This window comes from Centropristis striata, chromosome 17, assembly GCF_030273125.1.
Source record: "Centropristis striata isolate RG_2023a ecotype Rhode Island chromosome 17, C.striata_1.0, whole genome shotgun sequence".
Classification (NCBI taxonomy): domain Eukaryota; kingdom Metazoa; phylum Chordata; class Actinopteri; order Perciformes; family Serranidae; genus Centropristis; species Centropristis striata.
In genome coordinates, this window is record NC_081533.1 from 7,937,352 (window position 1) to 7,946,392 (window position 9,041).

The 9,041-nt window shown below is 38.8% G+C and overlaps 1 long non-coding RNA gene across 1 annotated transcript; it reads left to right on the plus strand.

Annotated features, from left to right (window-relative positions):
* Nucleotides 1–6,048: 6,048 nt before the first annotated feature.
* On the plus strand, nt 6,049–8,807 carry LOC131989865 (uncharacterized). The gene is made up of 3 exons (XR_009395999.1): nt 6,049–6,091; nt 7,826–7,909; nt 8,258–8,807. It is a non-coding gene; the product is annotated as an uncharacterized LOC131989865 (long non-coding RNA).
* Nucleotides 8,808–9,041: the final 234 nt, after the last annotated feature.

Genomic DNA, 9,041 nt, shown 5'->3' on the forward strand with positions numbered 1-9,041 from the left:
TATGTAATTTTTACATTTTAGTCAACTAAAATGTGACCATACAGTAATAAAGTCTACGGCTCAGCATTTTGCCAACATCAAGCCTAGTTTTGAGTTTTTCCTTCAATTCCAAATCTCCTGAGATATTTTTGGTGTCCAGCCTTTCATTTGCACTTGGGTCCTGGCTGCATTCTGACAAAATCAAACTAATAAATGCTCGTTATTGTTTATTGTTAATTGTTAAAAGGATCCCCATGAGTTGTCACCAAAATGGGACGAGCTAGTCTTCCTGTGGTCCAAAAAAATTAAATTAAATACAATGATGATGTAGAAACAATGAGACATGGTAGACATCATAAAAAATCATCAGAAATTATTCAGATAAGTTATTAAATTCAAGTATTACATTCAGTATTACATTCATACAGTCCATTTCCTACTCACAAATTTAAATTGAGAATTCACAAATGGTACTTGAAAGATATTTTGCTATTCAGCTTATGTATATTCAGAACATTATGACCTATTAGTATTATGGGTAGGTTCATTCATCTTCATAGTAAGGCTCAGAATAAGGTATGCGGCTCCATTATGATATTTTTGTCTTTTTTTGGCCAACAATGGCTCTTTAGTTAGTGAAGGTTGCCGCCCCCTGGACTAGCCCCTCCACCATTACAGGATTTCATAAAGAAAAACAGTGGCGGACTCAGACTGTTAGAAGGGCAGGGGTGAAAAAATAAAAAGGGCACATTCTGCACAACATGGGGCCCACCAGCACGCCCAATTATGATGCATCATGTATGATGAAATATTAGCATTAAGTTAAAAGGAGATCCAGATGAAAGTAATTAATGATATGCTACTGACAATTAAAAGTATGGAACCAAACCATCTAGGGGGGTCCGGGGGCATGCCCCCCGGGATAAAATTTGTACATTTATCAGTAAAATGCATCTATTTTGTGCATTTTGAGAGCTAAATGAGACATTATTCACAGTTGGGTGATACCGTATTATATAATCTCTAGAGGGCACATCATCATCATTTATTGTATGAAGGGGCACCCTAGAGGGCAATCAATACGTTTTTTCATGTGTAAAGGGCGGCCAATAAGGCACTTTCTCTTATTTTCACCACTCTAGAGGGCACTTTTGTGCGCTTTTTCAACCACGGAGGCACCAAACAGGAAAAAGGGCACTAGAAGGGCACTCATTAAGGCACGTTAGCGAATTTTCTTGCACTAGAGGGCACATCATCATAATTTATTGTATGAAGGGGCACCATAGAGGGCATCCAATAATTTTTTGCATGTTTAAAGGGCAGCCAATAAGGCACTTCCTCTCGTTTTCACCACTCTAGAGGGCAGTTTAGCACGCTTTTTCAACCACGGAGGCATGAGGGGGGGCGGTTGCCCCTCCTGCCCTGCAAAAGTCATTTGTATTTATAGGTGTTAGAAGGACCTTAATATATAGTTTTTACAACAATCTATGAAGTCTGCAAGGGAAAATATTACTTAGCAATGTAATAATTAGTAATCAATCAATTCTATGCAGCACTTTCCACAAGGCCAAAAGGAGAGTGTTCCAGTGTATCCAGGAGCCAACAAGAAGTCATTATGGAATATGAACACAAACCAAACTGAAAGGTTGGTAAAGTTGATAAATGTACGTATAAATGCACAATGCTACATTTCATACATTATAATATTTAAATCAAAACATACTAATTAATAACCATGTTGTTTCCATTAATCAATCCATTAATTAGAATATTTTAGTTTACTCTTTTTACTTTTTTGTAACAGTTATTATATCACATAATAATTATTATATTATAACGACAGTTTTTTGCTGATGGAGTCATCTTTATCTGAAAATGGCATCAACATGTCCTGTCTCTGAAACAGGAGTTCTTAATGTAACAGGTGTTCTTAATGTTAATGTAGCATTACGTTTCCTATCGTCTCCAGACTCTCTCCAGCTGCCCCGTACATATGAAGAATGTAACAGAGTGGAGAGATAGTCTCTTCACTCTGACCCCTTTGAGACCAGAGCCGGTTCCGCAATTTTATTGCTGATCTGGACTTTGAACCCTCGGAACCAATCGACGGGATTTATGGATGAGGAATATGTTTTTAGACGACATGTTTTCACCAAAGAACAGACAGATTTGTGGCCATCTGGAGATAATAACAATAATAATACTAATTGATTGTGATGATGATATAAGAAATCATGACTGTTTATGTCTTATATTACTTTATACGTCATTGAGTGCCCTGAAAAGTGTAATATAGATAAAATGTATTATTATTTATTATTATTATGATTATTATATTTTTTTATTATTACAGTAGGCTAATGAGAACTATGTCTATTTCTTCCAATGCTCATATCATGTTTGCATCTTGCTAATGGGCATGTATTAGTATTATGCAAAGATTTTTATTCAGTCAAATGTAACATTTGCTGAGTTTGTTGATTTTTTAAAAAACTTTATTGAAGGTTTGGACAAATAAACTCAACGTCTCATGAAAGCTACAGGTATAAGCTCTCAAATACTTTTTGAATTTCATTTCTATCTGCTACAGAGGCTGAAAAATCTTCTGTTGAATTTCCAGAAAAACTTCAGGTTTTAGGGGGTTCTTTCAAAATCGCCCAGAGGTTTTCCAGGCATTTTTTCCAGGCGTTTTAGGCCTTAATGGGTTAAACTGATTAAGATTCTATAATCTGTGTCTCCAAATTATATCTGTAAGACATGACAAGGCAGGAGGTTTGTCTTAACAAGTTTTGATAGCAGGTCAGGACACAGTGTGAAGGGCAGAGATGATTGTTGCCCGGTGACATGACCTGTCCCTGTATTGATTAAAACTGACGAATCGGCGGATCAAGGAGGTGGAACTTCCTGGAAGAAATCTACATTCATGATTTGTAAATCTGTAGAGAATAAATAATGGGTTTGAGGGAAAGGAGAGGGGTTCAGACTTCACAAACTGAAACCCGTCTGTGTGTATCAGGGACATGTAGAGTGAACCCAGAGACCTCTGTACTGCACATTTCTTGACTTATTGTAATAAAATTATGTTAAACTGAGAACTTGGACGTCTCCTGCTCATCATTCCCCATCAAACGATCGGAGCAGAGAAATAGGGGAGGATTTTCGGTTGGTGTCAGATAATTCAATTTTCAAGGTTTCCTCAAGCTATTTTTCTAACACCGGGAAAACTGGTTCCACAGCGTCACCAACTCTTTGCTGGTCTTGAACCACGAACCGCTACGTCAGGCGCTGGGGGCGGGGCTATCTGACCAACAAGACCAACTCGGCCATTGATAGAGACCAACTAGAAAATTTCTAAAGAAATTTTGATTGTGTGCTTGCCTCTGGCCCTTGATTCTCGTTGATTAAATCAGCAGTTAAACAGGGACTCTGTCTTGAGTTCACAGACACCTCATACAAGTTTCTAGGACAAACGGTTCATTAGTTAGTAAAAGGGGGCGTGGCTAATCAAAAGGGGCGGGGTAATCAACCACCTATAGAACAGGAACTCTATGCCGAGTAATCTGACACTTTATACAAGTTTCTAGGACAAACAGTTTATTAGTTATGAAAGGGGGCGTGGCTAATCAAAAAGGGCGGGGATTTATTAAATATTGTTATGTAGAACTAGTCAGTGATGAACCATCATCATGCATGACAAGTTTGAGGCAGATTGGACAATGTATGGTCAAGTTATAAGGTATCATGCTTTATGAAAAAACGCCATGTCCTTTAAATTAGAATGTCTGTCTTGGAGGAGGGAGGGGGGGTAGGGGGGAGGCTTTGGTAGCTAAGCAACCAGGTGGCCAGGTGGAGTTGACCAATCACAGCAGAGCAATCAACTGAAATGAACTGCTGGTGGAGACAGTTCCGCCACAGTGAGCAGGCAGAGGTGGACTATAGCGTCATATTTGAGTCATTGTTTGATCTTCGCGCAAATATTCAGCAACTGAGTGAAGCAGATTCTCCCCCGTGCTCGCTCGGTGGAGCTCTGCTCCCGCGGAGCGAGCACTCTTTACACATTGGGGGCGGGGCCAAGGCTGACCCCAGGCCTCTTATGATTGGTCATTTTCCAGCCCTCCACGTGGGTGCCTTTTCAGTTTACTGCTGACAGCTGGTAGCGGCGGCATCAATTAAACAACAACACGGTTGTTTCATGACGTTCACGACCACAACTCTACGCTTCATCACTGATAATGAAAAGGTTAAAAAAAATGCTGTTTCTTGTTTCTAAATGATCAAACAGTAGTTAAAGTGTTAGATCCATGGGTTTGCCGTCACACCGAGCAGAGACCTGCAGTCCAGCGGTGCAGGCTGTCTCTCTGAAGCAGAGGATGGCGGTCGTCTTAATTTATGTCAGTCTTCTCAGACAGCCCACAAACATTGGGAGACTTTCTGATCAGAGACTGGAGCGGTGGTCCGGAGAGAGGAGGATGTGGAGCCGGAGCTCGTCTGGGGGGCGGAGCGTGTCGGCAGCACCTGGTGTCGGTGTGTCCTGAGTCTACCTGCTGTCAGGAGGCTGACCTGGACCATACCATGCGTGGTGAAGCATGTGTAACAAATGTTCGCACATTTGGAGTACTGTGCCGGGAAGAGGACGTGCTGTCCCTGAAGGATGTCCGAGCTGAAGGAGGTCCGAGCTGAAGGAGGTCCGAGCGGAGACACCGGAGCGTCCTGTCAGCAGCAGGTAACTAGGTCAAGCTAACTAACGTCAGTAATCGCCGGTGGTTTAACGTAAAATATAATAAATAAACGCTAAACGTGAGACAGGAATATGATGGAGAAGATGCGAACAATGTTTCCATTTTCAATAGTTATCAGACGAAAACGTTTTGGTTTATGTCGCTCCATGCTAACGGTAATAGCTAATTACTAGCTAACATTAGCGTTAGCTAACAATGACATCAAATGGCCGGCTAGGTTGAAAGAACACGGTTTCTTGTGGACGAAAGAGTGATGCAAAACATGTCTGAGAAGTCTGGGTGACAACATGTTGAGCAGAAGCTGCTTTTTTAATTTTAAAAATCTGCCACTACACATGGAGACACATTTGAAGGCCAAGTAAAGAAATAGCGCATGCTAAACTGCACACATCACAAGAATATAGCCTGCAAGATGTGGTGAGGGAGGTCGCGGAATTTAGGATAACCTGACTGAGTGACGTGGAGAACGTGGAGTCACGGTAAGAAATAATAAGTAAAAATAATAATTTCTTTAGAGGTTTGCATGAGCTGTGATGAGCTCCTCTGGCCAAGGAATTAAATGATGTTGATGTGGAATTATTTGGGTTTTAAGACAGGTGTTTTTTTAATATTATTGTGGTTACTTTTTCATTTTTGAGTCATTTCAGACCGATCCTGAGCTGCAGATATGTTCATGTTTAGGCTCAGAGTGGTGAGGGTATTTATGAGGGCTGCTGTTTGAGGTGAAAGGTGTGTTTAATAAGAGGCTCACAGAGGGACAGAGTCGGACAGCTGCGTTTCAATTATTGTGTTTGTGTATACGGTTTGTTTTGGAGTATGGACATAGTTGATGACTTAATACCTGCTGACTTAACTTGACCTGTCTCACTGCCTGTCTGTCTCTGCGGTGGATTGATGCCGCTGTACTGTACTGAGTGTTGTGCTCTCAGTAGAGCTCCGGTTATAACGGCGGTGAAATTAAAAACACTCCAGCGTCTGTAGTTAGCATTTTCTGGAGGAAGATTTCACAGAGCAGAGTCCCTGGATTTGTCTCCAGTCATTAATGAGATGTTGATTCTCTTCCGGTTATATCACTTGATTACGCGTGAATTCGCGAGATTCACTGATACACTGATTCACTCTGTTGGAAGAGCATTTAATTGTTCTGCCTCTCACTTCACGCCGCTCACTTAGAGATTGGATAATCTTCCACGTCACACCTGATGATTTCTTACGGCACACTAGTGTGCCTCGGAACAGCTGTTGGGAATCACAGGATTGGAGCACAGTTATGGGGGAATCTGATTGGCTCCTTGTGTTTTGGCTTTGATGTAAATCCTACAGGATTTACATCAAAGCTGGCGGGACTCGGCCTCTCTGGCTTTTCGTCTGAGGTAAGAAGACGTGTTTTGCTAGTATACTACCGTTACAATTGTGCCTTATAATGTTAGCATTTTAATATTTGAACTTTTAAACTACTGTCGAAAATTTTGTGAAATGTAGTTGCAAGTTATTTGAGTTTCATTTGGACGATGTTTGTCATTTTATTTTGCTAATTTATTCGCGGCTACTGGTCTTAGGTCTGAGCTAGCGCTCTCTTGCGAGCTAGCTTTAGCATCATGTCGAAGCAATTTATAAATGGTCAGTCGAGGCAGAATATCTTCACAGTTACTCCATGTTACAGTTACCATGATGCTAACAGTTGTTATAACAGTAGATGTGTCCGGTGTTAGCAAACATTATTGATTCTAAGAGTGCATTGCATGGTTTGACTGATTTGATGCTACTGACAGACGGCCTATAATGCATTGTGGGTTGATAATCTAGGCCACACCAGTTTATGATTGCTGTGTTTTGTCTTGTGTCTATCTGGGAAGGTGTCATTATGCTAATAATAATATAATAATGCTCAACAATTGCCAGTTTATGCTATTTTCCTTGATTAATGTTGTCTAAATGCCATTTTTAATGTAGGGTTTGTGTACAATGTTGGCCTTTTTAAACTGTGATATGTAGCTAATTGTATGTGGATTTTGATGGTAGCTTCTTGATAATAGTCCTGTTTTTTGTGAGGATGTTTTGGTATTCTTATGTAATAAGGTGTAATAGTAATACCAATGTCATACTCATCAATGGCTAAATTTGAACATTCGGTGTATTTGGATAATATTAAACTGAAACTCATGTCACTTGGTAATGAGAGGTTAAAAAGAAAAGATAATCATGGGGATATACATTTAACCATGGAGCCAGGGCTGTAAAAAAAATACTGTAATGATGAACTGGTAGTTTATTTCACCATTTAAGATTTACATTGTGTCAATGTCAATGTTACTCACTACTGTTGGCAGACTATTACCCAAACTATTACCATTTCTTTTTTCCAATTTGTCATGTCAACTGGTACCTGAACTATGTGCTCCTGTGACTAATATTAATGTACTCTGTGTGTGTGTGTGTGTGTGTGAGAGAGAGAGAAAGAGAGAGAGAGAGAGAGAGAGAGAGATTGAAAGTTGAAAATGTAGGCTTAAACAGCTTTGGATTAATTCATTCAGGCCTCATTTCAAGAGAGAAAAAAGTAAAAAAAAAACCCTGAATACTTTTTTCAGTAGTAATGGAAAAAAATAATTCTTGATGGGAATGCACAGAGTAGGTCATGTCAACTTTTAGTGAAACTTATGTTTTGATATTTGTATATTTGAATAAAATTGACCAATATTAATGAAAAAAATATGAAAATGAAATATACTTTTTTTTGGTCATGAGTTACCTTAAAAGGTGAAAAAAAAGTTGGTAAAATTTTTTTCTACATTTCCTAAAACCAGTCTAATGTCATGAGGTCCTTTTTGACCCCTGAGGACCATGGGTGCTATAAAAATGTATAAAACACGTAAAAATGTATGAAGAAAGTTAAAATTTATATTATCTATAAAGGATGCAGAGGGGCACATATGCTGAAAATTTTGCTGTGTTTCTCGAGGTGCTATGTGTGTATTTAATTCTAATGATTATATTCAGCTTCATACTGATTTTTATGAATAAGTGATACATTAATTCAGTTATTTAAAACATTAATTACACATTATTATTACATTGTTGCAATGCTCACGGTTGTCATCCTGTTCTAGATAAACACTACTTCACCTAAGAGACTTGAGTATCCAGTTCTTCGTTGACCTTCAGCATTCAGTTGTTTGTCTTCACCTTTTCAGGTAAGCAATTTAAAAAAAATGCTTTTGTAATTTTGAGAAACACTGAAATTATTATTCATAAAGAACTTTCAACCACTGTTCTGTGATGTCATGCATAGTGATATACAATACAAATATATCTGAAGGAAAGGTGTATTTGGGATAATCAATATTATTAGTATTATTCATGTATTTATTCATTTTTAAATCAGAGAATGGGGGAAAATAGATTATTAGTACAAAAACTAGTAACTAGTAAAAAAAATTGGTAACAATAATGTTCATTCATTAATTGACGCTTGGTCAAACTCTCATCTAATGAAGTATTGCTGTCTCATTAATGTATTAATGTATTTATTTATTTTGTAGGCTAAAACCTGAGAAGCCATCACCATGTTGTTGTTTCACATCAGAATAAGTATTTCACATGATGCAGATTTTTCAGCATGTGGTCCTGAATATATAGTATAGAAGTCACTGTATTTTCTGACTTTTCCAGGTTTCCTGTGTCCAGCATCTTCAAGACAGACTAAGCTAACTTTTCATATTTTTTGCACATTTATATTTAGGTTAGGTTAGGAGTAGGTTACGTTTATAGTAGAGTATTTAGTTTGTATAGTTTAGCTTTTTATGCTGGTCTAGGGACAGTTAAGTTAGCAAATTAATTTAGTTCAGATCACTTACAGTTGCATATTATTGTTACAATTGTGTTATCTTGTGAGTTATTGTTGTACAGGCTATTGTATATTGCAGGACCAAGTGAGACGAGGAAGACCACTGCTTCCAAGATGCCGCGCTCAGAAAGTGCGTTGGACAAGTCTCGACCTTGCAGATCCTGCCCCACTTAGCCCAAGCACTTCCGACCATGGGGTACCTCAAAGACCTCCGTCAACCAGCCGGCTGTGGATGATGGATAACGCACCCACAACTCCTTCTCCAATCTACAAGGTATGGGTTTGTTTTTTTCCCCATCACAGTGGACACAGACATGGCCTGATAATAAAATCTGCTGTCTTAACTACTTCCTTTGAATAATAAAATATTAATTCACAATTGAGTATTTATAATGTAGGAATAAATTTGGTATTGTGTGTCATCTGGTTCTGAAAATACAGACACCCCCACAGTCCAAGAACAGCTGGATGACCTCTGG